This window comes from Schistocerca serialis, chromosome 1 (assembly GCF_023864345.2).
Source record: "Schistocerca serialis cubense isolate TAMUIC-IGC-003099 chromosome 1, iqSchSeri2.2, whole genome shotgun sequence".
In the NCBI taxonomy this organism is placed as follows: Eukaryota; Metazoa; Arthropoda; class Insecta; order Orthoptera; family Acrididae; genus Schistocerca; species Schistocerca serialis.
This window is the reverse complement of record NC_064638.1, coordinates 117,408,058-117,428,665: the sequence shown is the minus strand read 5'-3', so window position 1 is coordinate 117,428,665 and position 20,608 is coordinate 117,408,058. Positions and strand designations below refer to the sequence as shown.

The 20,608-nt window shown below is 42.9% G+C and overlaps 1 protein-coding gene across 2 annotated transcripts in view; it reads left to right on the top strand.

Moving 5' to 3' along the window:
- Positions 1–20,608, top strand: part of LOC126463391 (gamma-butyrobetaine dioxygenase-like) — a 151,408-nt gene that overhangs the window by 81,492 nt on the left and 49,308 nt on the right. Inside the window, exon 1 of one of the 2 annotated variants that reach the window (XM_050096153.1) lies at positions 19,288–19,419. The exons of the other annotated variant lie outside the window; for it this stretch is intronic. The gene's annotated coding sequence lies outside the window, so the exon portion shown is untranslated. Of the gene's footprint in view, positions 1–19,287; positions 19,420–20,608 lie in introns of those variants that run through there. 2 annotated transcript variants of the gene reach the window in all.

Genomic DNA, 20,608 nt, shown 5'->3' with positions numbered 1-20,608 from the left:
CTCAAAGTTTTTACTTCTTCTCCATGAATTTTAATACCTACTCCGAATTTTTCTTTTGTTTCCTTTACTGCTTGCTCAATATACAGATTGAATAACATCGGGGAGAGGCTACAACCCTGTCTCACTCCTTTCCCAACCACTGCTTCCCTTTCATGCCCCTCGATTCTTACAACTGCCATCTGATTTCTGTACAAATTGTAAATAGCCTTTCGCTCCCTGTATTTTATACCTGCCACCTTCAGAATTCGAAAGAGAGTATTCCAGTTAACATTGTCAAAAGCTTTCTCTAAGTCTACAAATGATAGAAACGTAGGTTTGCCTTTTCTTAATCTTTCTTCTAAGATAAGTCGTAAGATTAGTATTGCCTCACGTGTTCCAACATTTCTACGGAATCCAAACTGATCTTCCCCGAGGTCTGCTTCTACCAGTTTTTGCATTCGTCTGTAAAGAATTCACGTTAGTATTTTGCAGCTGTGACTTATTAAACTGATAGTTCGGTAATTTTCACATCTGTCAACACCTGCTTTCTTTGGGATTGGAATTATTATATTCTTCTTGAAGTCTGAGGGTATTTCGCCTGTCTCATACATCTTGCTCACCAGATGGTAGAGTTTCGTCAGGACTGGCTCTCCCAAGGCCGTCAGTAGTTCTAATGGAATGTTGTCTACTCCTGGGGCCTTGTTTCGACTCAGGTCTTTCAGTCCTCTGTCAAACTCTTCACGCAGTATCTTATCTCCCATTTCGTCTTCATCTGCATCCTCTTCCATTTCCATAATATTGTCCTCAAGTACATCGCCCTTGTATAAACCCTCTATATACTCCTTCCACCCTTCTGCCTTCCCTTCTTTGCTTAGAACTGGGTTGCCATCTGAGCTCTTGATATTCATACAAGTGGTTCTCTTCTCTCCAAAGGTCTCTTTAATTTTCCTGTAGGCAGTGTCTATCTTACCCCTAATGAGACAAGCCTCTACATCCTTACATTTGTCCTCTAGCCATCCCTGCTTAGCCATTTTGCACTTCCTGTCGGTCTCATTTTTGAGACGTTTGTATTCCTTTTTGCCTGCTTCATTTACTGCATTTTTATATTTTCTCCTTTCATCAATTAAATTCAATATTTCTTCTGTTACCCAAGGATTTCTATTAGCCCTCGCCTTTTTACCTACTTGATCGTCTGCTGCCTTCACTACTTCATCTCTCAGAGCTACCCATTCTTCTTCTACTCTATTTCTTTCCCCCATTCCTGTCAATTGTTCCCTTATGCTCTCCCTGAAACTCTCTACAACCTCTGGTTCTTTCAGTTTATCCAGGTCCCATCTCCTTAGATTCCCACCTTTTTGCAGTTTCTTCAGTTTCAATCTGCAGTTCATAACCAATAGATTGTGGTCAGAATCCACATCTGCCCCTGGAAATGTCTTACAGTTGAAAACCTGGTTCCTAAATCTGTCTTACCATTATATAATCTATCTGATACCTTTTAGTATCTCCAGGATTCTTACAGGTATACAACCTTCTTTTATGATTCTTGCACCAAGTGTTAGCTATGTTTAAGTTATGCTCTGTGCAAAATTCTACAAGGCGGCTTCCTCTTTCATTTCTTCCCCCCAATCCATATTCACCTACTATGTCTCCTTCTCTCCCTTTTCCTACTGACGAATTCCAGTCACCCATGACTATTAAATTTTCGTCTCCCTTCACTACCTGAATAATTTCTTTTATCTCGTCATACATTTCATCTATTTCTTCATCATCTGCAGAGCTAGTTGGCATATAAACTTGTACTACTGCAGTAGGCATGGGCTTTGTGTCTATCTTGGCCACAATAATGCGTTCACTATGATGTTTGCAGTAGCTAACCCGCACTCCTATTTTTTTATTCATTATTAAACCTACTCCTGCATTACCCCTATTTGATTTTGTATTTATAACCCTGTAATCTTGATACTCCTGCCACCGAACTTCACTAATTCCCACTATATCTAACTTTAACCTATCCATTTCCCTTTTTAAATTTTCTAACCTACCTGCCCGATTAAGGGATCTGACATTCCACGCTCCGATCCGTAGAACGCCAGTTTTCTTTCTCCTGATAACGACGTCCTCTTGAGTAGTCCCCGCCCAGAGATCCGAATGGGGGCCTATTTTACCTCCGGAATATTTTACCCAAGAGGACGCCATCATCATTTTATCATACAGTAAAGCTGCATGTCCTCGGGGAAAATTACGGCTGTAGTTTCCCCTTGCTTTCAGCCGTTCGCAGTACCAGCACAGCAAGGCCGTTTTGGTTAATGTTACAAGGCCAGATCAGTCAATCATCCAGACTGTTGCCCCTGCATCTACTGAAAAGGCTGCTGCCCCTCTTCAGGAACCACATGTTTGTCTGGCCTCTCAACAGATACCCCTCCGTTGCGGTTGCACCTACGGTACGGCCATCTGTATCGCTGAGGCACGCAAGCCTCCCCACCAACGGCAAGGTCCATGGTTCATGGGGGGGGGGGGGGGGGGGGGTTATATAGTTTATATGTGTGTAAACGTTAATACAGTAACGTGTAAAAATTTGAAGTAAATCGGGAAGGTACATTTTGAGATACACTCCTGGAAATGGAAAAAAGAACACATTGACAACGGTGTGTCAGACCCACCATACTTGTTCCGGACACTGCGAGAGGGCTGTACAAGCAATGATCACACGCACGGCACAGCGGACACACCAGGAACCGCGGTGTTGGCCGTCGAATGGCGCTAGCTGCGCAGCATTTGTGCACCGCCGCCGTCAGTGTCAGCCAGTTTGCCGTGGCATACCGAGCTCCATCGCAGTCTTTAACACTGGTAGCATGCCGCGACAGCGTGGACGTGAACCGTATGTGCAGTTGACGGACTTTGAGCGAGGGCGTATAGTGGGCATGCGGGAGGCCGGGTGGACGTACCGCCGAATTGCTCAATACGTGGGGCGTGAGGTCTCCACAGTACATCGATGTTGTCGCCAGTGGTCGGCGGAAGGTGCACGTGCCCGTCGACCTGGGACCGGACCGCAGCGACGCACGGATGCACGCCAAGACCGTAGGATCCTACGCAGTGCCGTAGGGGACCGCACCGCCACTTCCCAGCAAATTAGGGACACTGTTGCTCCTGGGGTATCGGCGAGGACCATTCGCAACCGTCTCCATGAAGCTGGGCTACGGTCCCGCACACCGTTAGGCCGTCTTCCGCTCACGCCCCAACATCGTGCAGCCCGCCTCCAGTGGTGTCGCGACAGGCGTGAATGGAGGGACGAATGGAGACGTGTCGTCTTCAGCGATGAAAGTCGCTTCTGCCTTGGTGCCAATGATGGTCGTATGCGTGTTTGGCGCCGTGCAGGTGAGCGCCACAATCAGGACTGCATACGACCGAGGCACACAGGGCCAACACCCGGCATCATGGTGTGGGGAGCGATCTCCTACACTGGCCGTACACCACTGGTGATCGTCGAGGGGACACTGAATAGTGCACGGTACATCCAAACCGTCATCGAACCCATCGTTCTACCATTCCTAGACCGGCAAGGGAACATGCTGTTCCAACAGGACAATGCACTTCCGCATGTATCCCGTGCCACCCAACGTGCTCTAGAAGGTGTCAACTACCCTGGCCAGCAAGATCTCCGGATCTGTTCCCCATTGAGCATGTTTGGGACTGGATGAAGCGTCGTCTCACGCGGTCTGCACGTCCAGCACGAACGCTGGTCCAACTGAGGCGCCAGGTGGAAATGGCATGGCAAGCCGTTCCACAGGACTACATCCAGCATCTCTACGATCGTCTCCATGGGAGAATAGCAGCCTGCATTGCTGCGAAAGGTGGATATACACTGTACTAGTGCCGACATTGTGCATGCTCTGTTGCCTGTGTCTATTTGCCTGTGGTTCTGTCAGTGTGATCATGTGATGTATCTGACCCCAGGAATGTGTCAATAAAGTTTCCCCTTCCTCGGACAATGAATTCACGGTGTTCTTATTTCAATTTCCAGGAGTGTATTTGGTGACACTGTTTTCCCTTTATATATATATATATATATATATATATATATATATATATATATATATATATATATATATATATATATTAAAATATACCTATGTTAATAAACTAGGTGTCCGCAGCTCGTGGTCTTGCGGTAGCGTTCTCGCTTCCTGCGCACGGGGTACCAGGTTCGGTTCCCGGCGGGGTCAGGGAGTTTCCCTGCCTCGAGGTGACTGGGTGTTTTTGTGTTGTCTCCATCATCATCATTCATCCCCATTACGGTCGGAGGAAGGCAATGGCAAACCACCTCCACTACGACCTTGCCTAGTCGGCGGCGCTCCTCGGAGTATGGGACCTCATCATCATAAATGAACTAGGTACGTAAGAACACTCCCGTATTAGAATTAAACGTTATTCAAAATTTTACGGCAATCTGTCAAGAAATTTCGGAGGTTAACGATTTTGAACAAACCAACGTTATTAAAAATTTCAAGGCACTCGATCAATAACTTTCGGAGATTAACGGTTTTGAACAAACCAACACCTACATTTTTATAACGTTCCCCTTTTATTACATATATACCAGATGGCGTTCCAGTAGATATGTAAAGCAAGTGAGTTTACGAATACAGTGTTGTGACAATATTTCAAACCAATCTCTGGAGAACTTTCGGAGATTTAAGAGTATCAAGAAAAGAAATCTATGTTTGAGCTTAAATAGAAACTGTAAACTTCCTAATCACAAATCTGGTAAGACTTTCGACGGAATACTGTGAAAGTTTGACACAACGCTGCTATGGAATACGTATGTGCTTTTATATACCAATATTTAATATATATTTTTTAAAGTTAGTAATAGGGAAACGTTATTACAAAAATCTCATAAAAGAAATAGATACCAAAAAGGCACCTGTATTAGAATGCAACGTTGAGTCAAAATTTCAAAGGAACCCTTGAAGAGCTTAAAGAGATTAGATATTCTGAAGAAACGAACGTCTACATTTGTACTTATGTGCAAAATGTGGATGTTCCTAATCGCAAATCTCAGAAAGCTTTTGACCGAAAGCTTTATATTTTGACACAGCACTCTACATCTACATGGATACTCTGCAAATCACATTATGTGCCTGGCAGAGGGTTCATTGAATCACTTTCACAATTCTCTTTTATTCCAATCTCGTATAGCGCGCGGAAAAAATGAACACCTATATCTTTCCGTAAGAGCTCTGATTTCCCTTATTTTATCGTGGTGATCGTTCCGCCCTATGTAGGTCGGTGTCAACAAAATATTTTTGCCTTCGAAGGAGAAAGTTGGTGATTGGAATTTCGTGAGAATATTCCGTCGCAACGAAAAACGCCTTTCTTTTAATGATTTCCAGCCCAAATCCGGTATTATTTCTGTGACACTCTCTCCCAATTTCGAGATAATACAAAACGTGCTGCCTTTCTTTGAGCTTTTTCGATGTACTCCGTCAGTCCTATCTGGTAAGGATCCCACACTGCGCAGCAGTATTCTAAAAGAGGACGGACAAGCGTAGTGTAGGCAGTCTCCTTAGCAGGTCTGTTACATTTTCTAAGTGTCCTGTCCATAAAACGCAGCCTTTGGTTAGCCTTCTCCACAACATTTTCTATGTGTTCTTTCCAATTTAAGTTGTTCGTAATTGTAATATCTACGTATTTAGTTGAATTTACGACTTTTAGATTAGACTGATTTACCGTGTAACCAAAGTTTAACGAGTTCCTTTTAGCACACTTTTCGTTATTTAGGGTCAACTGCCAGTTTTCGCACCATTCAGATATTATTTCTAAATCGTTTTGCAATTTGTTTTGATCTTCTGATGACTTTATTAGTCGATAAACGACAGCATAATCTGCAAACAACCGAAGAAGGCTGCTCAGATTGTCTCCCAAACCGTTTATATAGATAAGGAACAGCAAAGGGCCAATAACACTACCTTGGGGAACGCCAGAAATCAATTCTGTTTTACTCGATGACTTTCCGTCAATTAGTACGAACTGTGACCTCTCTGACAGAAAATCGCAAATCCAATCACATAACTGAGACGATGTTCCGCAAGCACGCAATTTTATTAAGAGCCGCTTGTGTGGTACAGTGTCAAAAGCCTTCCGGAAATCCAGGAATACGGAATCGATCTGAAATCCCTTGTCAATAGCACTCAGCACTTCATGTGAATAAAGAGCTAGTTGTGTTTCACAGGAACGATGTTTTCTAAACCCGTGCTGACTGTGTGTCAATAGACCGTTTCTTTCGAGGTAATTCATAATGTTCGAACACAATATATGGAATAGGAGTTATATTTTTTTATAAATTTAATAACAGGGAGACACTGTTACAAAAAAATCTCATAAAAATTATGTATATATATTTATATATTATATGTCATATATTAAAGAAATAGGTACCTAAAACACGCCTGTATTAGAATGGAACTTTATGTCAGAATTTAAGCAATCGGTCAAGAACTTTCGGAGATACACGATTTTGAACAGACATTTACCTTTTTTTTATGTAGACTGCATATCGCTATGTGATGTGCTATTCTAAGTAGATAGTCAACGAAATGTACCAAATAGCTGTGATCTTTTCCTAGTACAGACAGACATAGATATACTCACGCCTATATTCTCGTTTGTAATACCTAGCTTAACGTAGGAAAATACTTACTACTTACTTTTACATCAAGTCATAAATCGGGAAGAATGTTGGGGACTAACTGTCTGTTAAGCTACTGAAGCCGTCGAACCACCAAACAGCCAAGCAGAATCACTGACACCTCTGAGCAAGACAAAAGAAAGCCTGTGACTGGCTGCCCGGCCCGTGCCAACCTTTGACGTGAATCACTTGCGCTCGCCCCCGACCACAGACACGCGCCACTACTAGCCGGGCGCACAGCGATGCACCGCCCGACTAATAATATAACACGAATAAAAGTTTGAAATTCTACATTTTTCACCGTACATATTTTAGCTCTTGAGCAACACATAGCCTGCGAATCACTTGTGGGGTCTAGTGCGTTTAGGGAACAGTGAGTCCTTATTCAGATTCAGATTACTTATTGTTACTACTGTTTATCTGAAATGTATGCAGAGATAATTCGTCGTTGTATAGTCATAACAATGGATATTCAATATTTCTTCCGTCATGATGCCAGAATATTACATAGTGACGTCTGTAAATTTTGGTTTGGTTAAATTACTTACCGATGTTGTACATTATCTCTTACCCCTCTCTGCCCATCTCCTCCCACCCCTCCGTCCATGTTGTCTTCGCCCCCCCTCCCCCTCTCTCACCTTGAGTCTTGTTTATTGTTATTGCGGCCGGCCGCTGTGGCCGAGCGATTCTAGGCGCTACAGTCTGGAACCGCGCGACCGCTACGGTCGCAGGTTCGAATCCTGCTCGGGCATGGATGTGTGTGATGTCCTTAGGTTAGTTAGGTTTAAGTAGTTCTAAGTTCTAGGGGACTGATGACCTCAGAAGTTAAGTCCCATAGTGCTCAAAGCCATGAATAAGACGTAGCTTATGTCACTCAATCAGTGTGATTCCGCTGTTTTTAAATGTATTTCATGAAAATTCATGTGTCTTAGTAATTTATTAACGCAAAAATCTAACAACTGTTTCTAAAATTACGTAGAAAATAATTAAAAAATGTTATCCTTACGACACTTACGATTGCTTTTCACCGCTTGGAGCGCTAGTGTCGCTCCAGCTGTCAAACGGTTAACACTTTCACACCAGAGAGTGTCGTGACTGTTTGTATTAAACTGTTCTATCTTGTTTTACAAGCGCGAAACTACGACTGACTGATTTGTGTGGCATTCTTGGTGTTCTGGGTGTTACAGTGGCTGTAACACCCAGAAGCCACCAAGTGTTCCTCAAACAGGCAAGGGGTCTTATTTTTAAAGCGTACTCGTTCTTCAAACGTAACGCAGTTTCAGGCAAGCCGGTGTGGGGAAGTTACCAAAATGCTGAAACGCACTGCGGTGGCCTATGACGAAATTGGTGTACGAACTTTCAGATGAATTAGCAAGAGGCCAAGCTGTGTCGGCAGGCAACAGGAAGAAACTTAGCATGCCAAAGGGCGTAACAGGAATCGACGACTTCGATCGTGATGTTTTACGTCGAAAAATTTTCGAATTTTATGAAAGAGGCGAGTCCCCCACGTCAGCGATGTTGCTCCCTCTTCTGCGTGAAGCTACTGGGATTGATGGAAATGCAAGGTCAATGCAAAGAATATTGAAGAACATCGGATTTAAATGTGTAAAATCTAATGAGGTATGGAAATTTTTAATGGAACAAAGTGATATTGGTGCTGCTAGGATGACGTTTCTAACAAGGGAAACACCCCATCGCACCCTCCTCACATTTAGTGGTAATATGGCACAGTCAAAAATACAGATCAAGCACGGAAACAGGAAAAAGGTGTAGCGAACTGTGAGAAAAGATGCAAAATAGAAAGTGAGCGGTCAAAGCACAAAATATGCAACATAGAGCGATTTACGCCAGTAACGACGTCGTAGTTGCGTGGTCACGGTGTTGGACTGTAAAACGGAAGATCAGTGTTCAAATCTCCCTCGCACCTCTCTTTTTCACGAAATTACAAACTTTGTCCGGCCACTGACGTGTCTGTTTTCCTTCAGTAGGCTTGGAACTTGCCGTACTGTACTTTGCTGTATATGGTAAGAATATATTACCTTCGCAAGTGAGCTATGTTACAACAAAGGAATTCAAGAGTCAAAACTTCCAAAATGGAACGTAAGAGTTATAACATGTGGTACTTGTAGGTCAAATAACAGGTACGTACGTCTAGAGGTCCCTTCCTTCCTCGCTGTTGGAAGCGACCGTTACACCACAGAACACAGACACAGATTTAAATACAGTGAACAGTCACATCAATGGCCGGACAGACAGTTCAAAATTTTGTGGAAAAAAAGCGGGACACGAGGGAGATATGAACCTCGTTGGGGTTGGGTTGATTTGGGGGAAGAGACCAAACAGCGAGGTCATCGGTCTCATCGGATCAGGGAAGGATGAGGAAGGAAGTCGGCCGTGCCTTGTCAAAGGAACCATCATGGCACTTGAAGCGTTTTAGGGAAATCACGGAAAACCTAAATCAGGATGGCTGGACGCGGGATTGAACCGTCGTCCTCCCGAACGCGAGTCCAGTGTGCTAACCACAGCGCCACCTCGCACGGTATGAACCTGGCTCTCCCCCCTCCCACTCCAACATCGTGACCACATATCCACGACGTCATGGCCACCAAAGCTCGATCGATGTTGCGGATTTGAACTTCGACTGTTCACTGTTTCAGTTTTGCTTCTTTTTTCACAGTTCGGGACACTTTTCTGTTTTCATCTTTGATCTGTGTTCAGTTTTTGACGGGCTTTCTGCTGGACCATCTTACCAAATAAATCTGAGGGGGTGTGATGGGGATTTTCGATTGTAAGAACAATGCATGAAGTCAGGTCAAAGGGAATTTCACCAGTATGCTACTTGCACGAGACTTGGCTAAATCAAAACCACACTAGAAGTTTAATTTGGTAAACAACAGAGGGACAAGGCTGTTTGGAAGTTAACAGTGCGAAAAGGAGGGCGTCTCATAATATGTCCCGCCGGTTCCGTTGCTACCGGGTTTGTGCCTCAAAGTAAACCTGTATTCTGATCAAAATCGAAAACCAACTCTGACTACCATTCCGAAATGAACAGAGAAACATTTCGAGAATTGTTTCAGAATCAGCCGTTGCCTTAAAGGATCCAGGCTCTGTCTTTGTTATGGATAATTCCAGCTATGACGTTGTCATACTAGACAGGCTTCCCAGTACAAACACAGGAAAGTTATTCTTTCACACCTGCGAAGTAAAATTATACGAATTCTTGAAATACAGACCAGAGCAGAGCTGTTGGAGCGTGCTAAGATTTCAAAAGGCAGCGATAAAAAAATACGAAATTATTTCCATAGCTCTGCAACATGGCCACAATCTCATACGAATACCACCTATAACCGCCATTATAATCCAATAGAACCGGTGTGGGCACAGGTGAAGAGATACGTGGTAGATAAATACGCTACGAGGGTCGTTCAATAAGTAATACCACATTTTTTTTTTAAAAAAAGCCATTAATATAAATGGATAAACGTCCCTGTTGGTACTTCACATTTGATGTTTGTTCTGTGCGCCGGTGAAGTTTCGAACCGTTCAGACAGATGGCAGAGCCGCAGTACAGCGTCAAAATGGCGTCTATACACGACTCACGTTACAAGCAGCGTGCTGTTATTGAATTCTTGTACGCAGAAATAGAAATCGTGGTAAACATCCATAAGCGTTTGTGTGCAGTGTATGGCGGTGCTGCAGTTGATACGAATACAGATGGGCGATGGTGTAAACAAAGTTACAGCCTCAGGAAATGCAGAAACAGAGCTCCACTATCAGTCACGCTCGGGACGTCCTGCCACAGCCACTTCTCCAGACACGCTGAATCGTGCGGATGCCATTATTCGTGCCGACCGGCGCATCACAACTCAACAATTGGCTCTACATTTGTCGGTCGGCATTTGAAGTGCGTCTGCAATGATCGAGACTCTCGGATATTCAAAGAGCTGCTCACAATGGGTTTCACGAATGCTCACGGCGGACCACAAGATTCAAAGAAAGGCCATTTCATCTGAATTGTTGGAGCGTTTTGAAACAGTCGGAGAGGCCTTTCTATTGCGGATCGTTACGGGGGACGAAGGCTGGGTGCACCACTTTGCGCCGGAAAGTCCATGGAGTGGCGTCAGCCTCATTCACCACAAAAGAAGAAATTCAAGACAACACCCTCTGCCGGAAAAGTCATAATGTCAGTATTCTGGGATTGTGATGGCGTCATTCTAGTGGATGTGATGCCAAGAGGGTCAACCATCAATTCCGAGGCATACGTGAAGACACGTTTTTGACGTGTTCGATCGGACAAGGATCCAGCAGCAATCTTGCTGCAACACGATAATGCACAGCACACAAGTCTGCGAACCTGGGAACACAGCACCATATTGGGTTGGACATCATTGCCTCATCCACCCTACAGTCCGGTCCTGGCACCCTCGGACTTCCATCTCTTTGGGCCGCTTAAAGATTCTCTACGGGGAACACTCTTTGCAGATGACGAGAGTGTCAGTCATGCAGTGAAAACATGGCTACGCCTCGAGGACAAGAGCTTTTACCAGCAGGGAATACACACTCTTCCACAACGTTGGCGTACGGCCATAGAACGTGTTGGAGACTACGTAGAAAAATAGGACATGGACAAGACATGTTGTTGTATATTGTCACCAAATTCTGACTCTTTAACAGTAAATATGTTCTGAGAAAAAATGTGGGGCATTAATTATGGAACGACCCTCATACGTTTAAAGTAGCCGACAGTGAAAGACTGATCCATGAAGCAACAGATAGAATCACCGTTGCTGATTTGGAACCTTGTGTACGTTACACTGACAAACTGGAGAAAGAAGATATCCAGAAGGAAGTTTTAGAGACGAAATAACGGATTCGTTAGTTGTCAATCTGGCACCCACGTCCAGAGACTCCAGTTCTGAAGGCAATGGCAGTGAAACATCTGAATAAAAAGGTAAGTGAATGGAATGAAAATTCATTTTGTAATTTTCACTAAACGATTACTTTCCCGTCTAGCTGTCTGTGCAGTAGAAAGTAGTTCAGAGCATAATCTGTTCTTTATTTACTTATCCCGCTCTTCTGACTGCAGTACAACACAGAAGGTTCTTTAAGGACCAATTTATTATAGAATCCATTCTGCAGTGCGAGAACCTGTATCACTGGTTTCTCTTCGTGTCTTTATGCCAGGGAAAGACTGAATACACATTCCATTCTTTCATGTGAATCTCATACTTATTGGCTACACTTAATGAATTTATGCCAACTGCTTTGCCGCAGCGGTAACACCGATTCCCGTCAGATCACCGTAGTTAAGGGCTGTTGGGCTTAGATAGCACTTGGATGGATCACCGTCCGACTCTGCTGAGCGCTATTGGCTGCACTCAGCCCTTGTAAGACTAATTGAGGACATACTTGATTGAGACGTAACGGCTCTGGTCAAAGAACTGACTACGGCTAGGGAGCGGTGTCCTGTATGTAGGAAGATGGTGACTGTGCAGCTCGTTAGAATGAAATTACAATTAAATCAATACAATGAAATGAATACTCTTAACTGTATACAGGCGTTGATATACGTCAACGGGGACGGTTGAAAATGAGTGCCCCGACCGGAACTCGAACCCAGGATCTCTGTTTACATGGCAGATGCTCTATCCATCTTTTTTTTACATTCCTTGTTGACCTTATTTTGTTCGTTGTATATGTTCGGGGCGGACGTCTCATGACACCCGTTCAGGTTGTTCGTTGATCCGTTTTTATTACAGAGGGTAGCTAACCCTCTGACCGAACACGCTGAGCTATCTGAGCCACCGAGGACACAGAGGATAGTGCGACTGCAGGGACTTACCTCTGACATGCCTCTCGTGAGACCCATATTCCCAACTTATTGTTCCGCACTATATTCGTAGTGCCCCTGTTCATTACACTCATTACTCGCGGCTTGACCGATTCCGGCAAGAGTTCGGGCAATGTGTATGCTTGCAGGAATCGGTCAAGCCGCGAGTAATGAGTATAATGGGCAGGGGTACCACGAATACAGAGCGGGACAATAAGTTGTGAATGTGGGTCTCACAGGAGGCGTGATAAGTTCCTGCAGTCGCACTGTGTCCTCGATGGCTCAGATTACCGGCACGGTAACTCAGCGTGTTCGGTCAGGGGGTTCGTTGCCCTCTGTAATAAAAAAAACTGAGTAAATGGATTAGCGACGAACTGAAACGGGTGTCCTCCGACGTCCGCCCCTAGCAGATACAACGAACGAAAACGAACAAAATGAGATTTAAAAAAAAAGAATAGAAAAAAGATGGATAGAATGTCTACCATGTAAGCAGGTGGTCCCGGGTTCGAGTCCTAGACGGGGCACACATTTTCAACTGTCCCTTTTGACGTATATCAGCGGTGTGCTGATCACATGCCCCTCTGTATCCGCAGCCAGTAAAGCCTTTCGGAAGAGAATGACACGGCGGTCGGTCGGCACCATAGGGCTTTCCGAGACCTATTTGGACGTAGATTAATAAATTTATCACGAAACGGGTTGTGGCGCACAGTCAAGCAGACCGTAGCGAGATGCTATTGCAGCTGTCCTTATTGTACCCGCCGTCTACGCAGCCGAGCTCACAAAGCAGCAGTCCTTGCGAGCTGTGCGGCTAGAGGCTATTAACGATGTCGCCGGCTATACGTCACCAGGGCACAAGCGCTGGCTCATCTTGATAATAATGGGGAAGGCAGTCGATAGTAGTCTTGTACCAGGAACCGTTCAAGCATCTGCCTGATTGATTTGCGGAAACTACAGCGTATCTACAACAGAATGACAGGATGGCAATCTGAACTTTGCACTACCCGAGTACCTTTAAAATCTGAGCCACTGAACTGCCTTGGTAGATACACTGGCTCAAATAGATCGTAGGGCACTTTATGCTGGAAACTGGGGTATCTCTAGTTTAATAAACAATACTAGGTTGGCATAATAAACGTGACCCGTAAATATTTACCATAAGACACCGGCAATATTTTCTGGTGTTCGCACTCTTTTCGGATATTTACAATTTTCATTCGCTACAGAACTCGTTTGGCGCAATTTTGCCACTAAGTTTGGCGTTGCAGACTTGGCTGGGGGTTTTGCCGAAACACTTCCAGGTTTAAACTCTTGACCAAACAGTTCGAAGGAGAGCTTCTGTGAAGTCTGGAAGGTAGGAGACGAGGTGCTGGCAGAAGTGAAGCTGTGAGGACGGGGCGTGAGTCGTGCTTGGGTAGCGCAGATGGTCGCCGGCACGGTAGCTCATCGTGTTCGGTCAGAGGGCTGCGTGCTCTCTGTAACAAAAAAACTGAGTCAAGGAATCAACGATCAACTTGAACGGATGTCTTGTGACGTCTGCCCAGACCATACGCAACGAACTATATCGACAAAAAAGAGAAACATATGGTAGAGTACTTGCCCGCGAAAGGCACAGGTCCCGAGCTCGAGTCTCGGTCCGGCACACAGTTTTGGTGGTGGTGTGTTGAGGCTTATGGGCGCTCAACATCGAGGTCATCAGCGCCCTCACACACATTAAAAGGAACGAATGTGGACAGACCTAAGAAAACTAAGGCACACACTCAAACAAAGCAGGAAAAGAAGGAAAATGCTACCTAAGAAAGTAAAACCTAAGGAAAGGGGAAACATAGAAACAAGAATGTCACAGGAAATTGTTATTGGCTGGCCACTTACATAAAATATGGGCGAGCTTGTCACACAGTGAGCAAATTAAAATCCTCTCCCTAAAATCTTTGTAAAAACATTTTACAGGGCACAGAACTTTAAAACCTTAGCCACATTCGTCCGAGTGTTGCCTAAAAGAGACGGCATGTCCGCTGGCAAGTCAGCCGCGACCCGCTGGTCAGAAAATAAAACGCAATCCAATAAAACGTGGCGCACAGTGACCTGGACGCCGCAGGCACCACACATTGGAGGGTCCTCTCGCCGGAGAAGGAAGCCATGCGTCATAGGGCTGTGGCCTATTCGAAGCCGAGTGAGGAGAACCTCGTCCCGTCGATGGGGCTGAAAGGAAGTACACCACACACGCGTTGTAGGCTTGACTATACGGAGCTTATTGTCAGTCACTTCCAGCCACTCATCCTCCCACCGACGCATGACCCGTGACAGTTTTAATCTGCCAGGAAGTTTCATTTCTCCACACGTTTTCTACGAATTGCGCTTTGCTTAACACTCGACAGTGAAAACGTCTTGTTTTATCGTGACCACCATTTTGTGTTACGTCCAACCGTTCATTAAAACACGTCTGCTCCTCTTACGTTCTCAAACGTAATGACACAGCGAAGTACTCGGAACAGAGCATGAAGGAGGCGCGCGCGCGCAGATATGTGACAGCAACCGACTGGTGCATCGATGACGCGGTTTCAGGGATTAGCTGTGATGGGCAAGTCTCCTGTTCATTAATAAGGCTCAGTTCTGCGTCACTCTTATGAATATTTTCCGGGCCAGTCTTCTTTTGCTCACCCTCAAATCATATAATTACAATTATTGTAATGGCAATTATAATAACTAGGCTTGCAATATTCCTTGGTTATCATCCTACTGGATGATTTAATGCACGTGCTGGATGGGGAAAAAGATGCAGGAATGTTATCGAGCGCTACCCGGAACATATGAAGAGCTTGTTTCAATAGTGGTACAAGTCCATTTTTGTTCATATTGAGATACAGACTTCTAACGTTAAATGAGAGCTGAAAAATCTGCAGTTGAGATACCAGAAATATTCAAGCATATGGCTTCTTGCTAGAGGTGGACCTTTCTTTCTGTTTGTTTGGCTCATTAATTTCAGAAGTATTATAGACAGAAAAGTGGAGGTAATGGAGTTGTACAACTATTGAAATAAGCCCTTCATATATGGACCAATAAAGTTGGAAATGGATCGTTGAATTATGTGAAAATCTTAATTTGTACTGATTTCCACATATTATCGCCAACTACCCAGAAAACAAACATCATGACTAGGAATATTTCAAACAGACCATGTTGCTATATCTCGGAGGCGATGTCCAGAATTAATGAATGTTAGATTCAGAAAGGAGATAAGCATATACGTGATCAATGTGATTCTGACACATTCGTCAGACTATTACCTTCGAATATAATGAGCAATACAAACGCTGTGTCAACATTCGACATCAAGAAATTATTAGAAAAAGAAAATAAATTTAGAGGGCTTACTCGACCAACAGAGAAAGACTTCGAAAATACTAAAACGCAATTGGTACAAGTTGTAGCGGGGATGAAAAAAAGAATGAGAGACGAATATTAGGATGATAATTTCGAACAAATATTGAAAAATCGTTTGACTGCTTGGAGAAAATACTACAGAACCAAGAAAGAAGCAAACAGTGGCACGGATAAAATCTTATGACCAAAAACAGCAAAGAAAATACGCAGGGAGACGCGAAAGTACGAGAAAGAACCATTGAACAAGATGGAACACCACAATCATCTAAATGAGTACAACGCATATTACAGATACTTTTAATAAGAGGATAGGCTACAAGGATACATCCCTTCCCCTCCAATCCCTTCCACGGATTTGAGAGGAAAGATGGAAGCTGTACAATTTCAAATGAATAAAACTGTGAAAACCTTGTCGAAAACTTTAAGACGCTTCCAAATTGTGAAAAACCAACTAACCCAATTAGAATTAATAAACCATGAGGTCAAACATCCTTTCCCAACGCCTCTCTCAGTTTTCGAAGGAAAGATGGGATCTTAGCAACGTCAAACGACTAAAACTGTAAATTCTTTCTGAAATACCTTCAGATTTTTCTAAATGGTGAAAACCCGACGAATCCAACTGGAACTAATAAATCATGAAATCTGAAATCAGTGGCCCCTTTTCCGTAATGCTGTGAGATCAAAGTCTCAGACGACTAAAAAGCAACAGGGCTGCATGAGAAGACTCCGTACTAGCACTGTTATGGAAACTTATGCCTGAAGAACAAGTAGATGCTTTAAAAAAAACCGTAGTAAACATTAAAAACGACTGTGAACTAACCTTGATTATACTGCACATGAGAAAGGAAAAACTATAGAGGTAAATAAACATCGTGGCATCTCATTATTCCTAGTAAGGTACATTGTCCATCCTATAATGCCAAAGGCAAGCCGCGCATAAACTGCGAGAATTTCAAGAACAGCTGTCGTAAAAATGTCATACTACAAACACTGTCAAAAACTTGTGGAACAAGTAATTCATTGTAATTTACGAGAAAAATATCATATGGCACTGGTAAGCAAATGGCGTGATGATAAAGTGGAAAAAAGGTCGAAAGTAACAAGCTGCTCTTCCAGACTTGTGGAACTCTGGAATACAATACACCGCACATTACAATCGCGGAGTAAATGATGGATGTTGATCGCTATTCCAGCCAGTAGTAGCACAGACGATAAACGATGGAAGAAACTTACGAGACACAAAGACCTGACATTGAACTTCAGAATCTCTGGTAACCCAGTGAAAGCGGTTCCGTTAGCTTTTAGCTTATGTGGTGGGCTCTTGAAAACTATTATCGTTGATAAAATACCCACCTGCCATTTATAAAAAGTCACTTTTCTGATATCCACACACATTATCCGACACATCAAGCAGTTCCAGACACTGATGATGAAATATGAAATCTAGCGTAGTGACCTTCGTGCCTGTGTTTTCTGTTGTCTTTTAGCCAATAATAATAATAATAATAAACATGTAACATCACTCTGAATGCCAAAAGATTCAGATGAATTGTTTCCCCTAACGGGATGATTTAGTTTCATTGCACGGTAAAAAAGTCTGAATAGAACAATCTGAAGATCCATTATTTACTAGGGAAGTCTTTCACACTGTAAACGGGACCGGAAAAACTAAAGTACGATGGCCATCCGACACATTGAAGGGTCTCAAAGATTGTTGACCCCACAAAAGTGACAAGATGAATTTGTGGGAAGACAGGAAGAACAAGAAAATAAAGCTAACCAATAGCCTATGTACTCTTTAAAGAGCCGAACGGAATAACAATAGAAATAAATAAAGAACGCAAAATTACATTATTCACCATCGTCTTAAAAAGGGAGACAAACAAAATGTCAGCATCTACGGAGAGGTGTCACTTCTACCAGTGGCATACAAAATATTATCAAACTTTCTAGTGAAGGGATTCGAAGAAACTTGAGACAAATAACTGAGAGAAAGCGAGGATGGTTTACGAAAGGTGAGATCCTACACGGAACACATTTCTAGCTTAAAATCAATAATTGACTACAGAATGTTTACCAGCAGACCAATCACCGTGTCATTTACTCTTTTCAAGAAAGCATCTGATGCTGTGATGGAGAAAGAAACTTAAAATGCCTAGAAAATTTGGTATTAAACCAAAATTAGCAAATATAAGTCGTGTATCTCTAAAAAAAGATGTCTAAACTGAATTTATGGGAGAAATATCTCAGTTATTTGAAATAAAAACAAGGCAAGGAAAATGCCCATCGTCTTTACTGTTCACCTGCGTTTTATTAAAAGTTGTAAGGATCTTGAATTTGAAACAAAAAGAAGTCACAAAATTGAACCAATAATTCTGTGAAGAAAATAAAATGGAATTAAGATGAACTGGCTGGTCCGTGCGTACGATTTTGTACAAGTTTCAGAAAATCTGACAGAAGCAGTTACTCAAATCATTATTCTCGAAAGAATAACTGATAGAAATGGTCTCCGAATTTCAGCTGAAAGAACAAATTTTACGACAAAAATTTAAAAAATGCAACAAAGTACGTAGAAATACAAACAGGTAAAACACAGCGAATTAGTAAATAATATAAGGTGGACAGAACAGAGATAACTGGAAGACGTATTATTAGGAAGATGATGAGTTCAATACAAATTACAGATGGTTGGTAAACGAGAAGTAATGAGGAGATATACCAAAATATACAGAACGTATCAGAAGTAATGAGAAAGTGCAGATTAATCTTCTTTGGACACCTCTACCGAATGAGTGAGAACAGGATAACGAAACAGATATCCCCATGGTCCTGGAAAAAGAAGTCAGCTGAAACATGGATTACAGAAATAAGAAAAGAATGACAAATCAACATCAAAGAATAGGAAATAATAGAAACGTTTATTAAATTTAGAAGGCTTTCAAGGCAGAAAAAATAAAAAACCAGTACTGTCAACACGTATGATGGATTTACGGTACCCCCGTGTTCTCGTGGGTGACCAGCGTTCGTGTTGGACTAGCGAAAAACCGGTGCCTGGAAACCGAGAGGTCGTGGGTTCGAATCCCGGCCGGACTACGGAAATTTTCAGTCTGCCCGTAATCTAGCTTCATCTCCCAAAGATGTGATGAGCCACCAGGAACGACACGTGGTTCGGACTCCACGTTAAACTGTAGGTTCTCTTTCCCCGTTAGATAGCAGGGACAGATGAGGGACACACAGGTCGCCGATGTGGGGTCCAGTTGAAAGACTTGCACCCGGCCATTGAGGCACAAGGCGTTGTTATTGGCAGCGTGCGTGCTGTCAGATTACGGGGGACGGGCCTCATAGGTCAGAGGCTCTGCTCGCTGATAACGCGCACGTGATACGCGCTTTTGGAAACCCAGCTCCAGTGGGACAGGTCAGGGTATATAAGGCTCCAGTCGCCACTTGATGGGCTCACCCTGACCAGAGCGACACGTTTGGGGCTTCTCGTACTGCCTCTCCGACCTCTTCCTTGTTTCGACCTCTACTAGCAAGACAACAGGTAAGCTGCCACCCTGTCATGTCTGATATGTCTCAGTGCCTGTACACTGGCTCATATTTTTATGGTAGGGAGAGGGGTCTCCAACCGACGTGAGCCAATTACCTGTCTGGCCATTCAGTTTGATAAGGAGAGGTCCTTCGCGGTGCGATCGACTTTTTGAAACCATCTATACGGTTACGTAGATTACGATCCAAGGTATCACACACTGCAGCCATTCAACCTGGTGGGCCCTCGTTCGCGAGTAACTGACGAAAAAAAAATTCGGATTTTTACTTGCGGCTGCGGCTCAATAGCATTAAAAAAGTAGTATAATATAGACTGGTTGCGTAGTGTATTTGGTGGGTTAAGGCCTTCAGCTGCTTAAAAATTTCTTTTTACTTTTAATTTTTCTCGAAATGACTCTTTGATCATTATTTTTATTCAATTAATTGCTTTAAACGTAATTTTTTTTATTTCTGTTCCTTTGTCACATCATTTTAATCATCATATCAACTTTTTCCACTTTATCATTCTTTTTCCACTTGAAAATTCTTCCTGTGTTTTTTATTAATTTTATCTTTTAATTTTGGTTTAATTTCTTTCGTTTTATCATCCTGTTTTTTCGTCCATATTGTTGCATTCATTTTTTCTATCCCTTATTTTGCTTGAATTTCGTTTTAATTCTAATCCAGTCTTCCGTTTAAATCTTCATCTGCGTTGTTTTGTCCATAGTGCAGTAGGAATTTACGCTACGTTTTAAACGTTTGTATGACGATTGCTATCCAAAAAGACACACAACTTTTAGCGAGAAATAATTTTTGACATCACTGCACAGTCAGTATAAATATATTATTTCGCCTTTTGTTTTTTAATCGATAGATCGGCATTGTCAAATATTTATATATTATAAGAGGTTAATATCACTATATTCACATTCACAAAAGTTCCGAGTGGAAAAAGAATGATGTAAGGATAAAATGACAACAAATGAAAAAGTTCATACGATGTGACAAAGGAACAGAAATAAAAAAATTACATTTTCAGCAATTGACTGACTGATGTTAAAGCCTATTCAATAAAGATTTTAAGATAAAAAAATTCTAAACCTGACGAAATTCAAAACCATACATGAAGGTCTTACCTATTCAATACACCACTCAACGAGTCCGTGCAATACTACGTATTACTGTCATTGAGCGTGAAGCAAAAT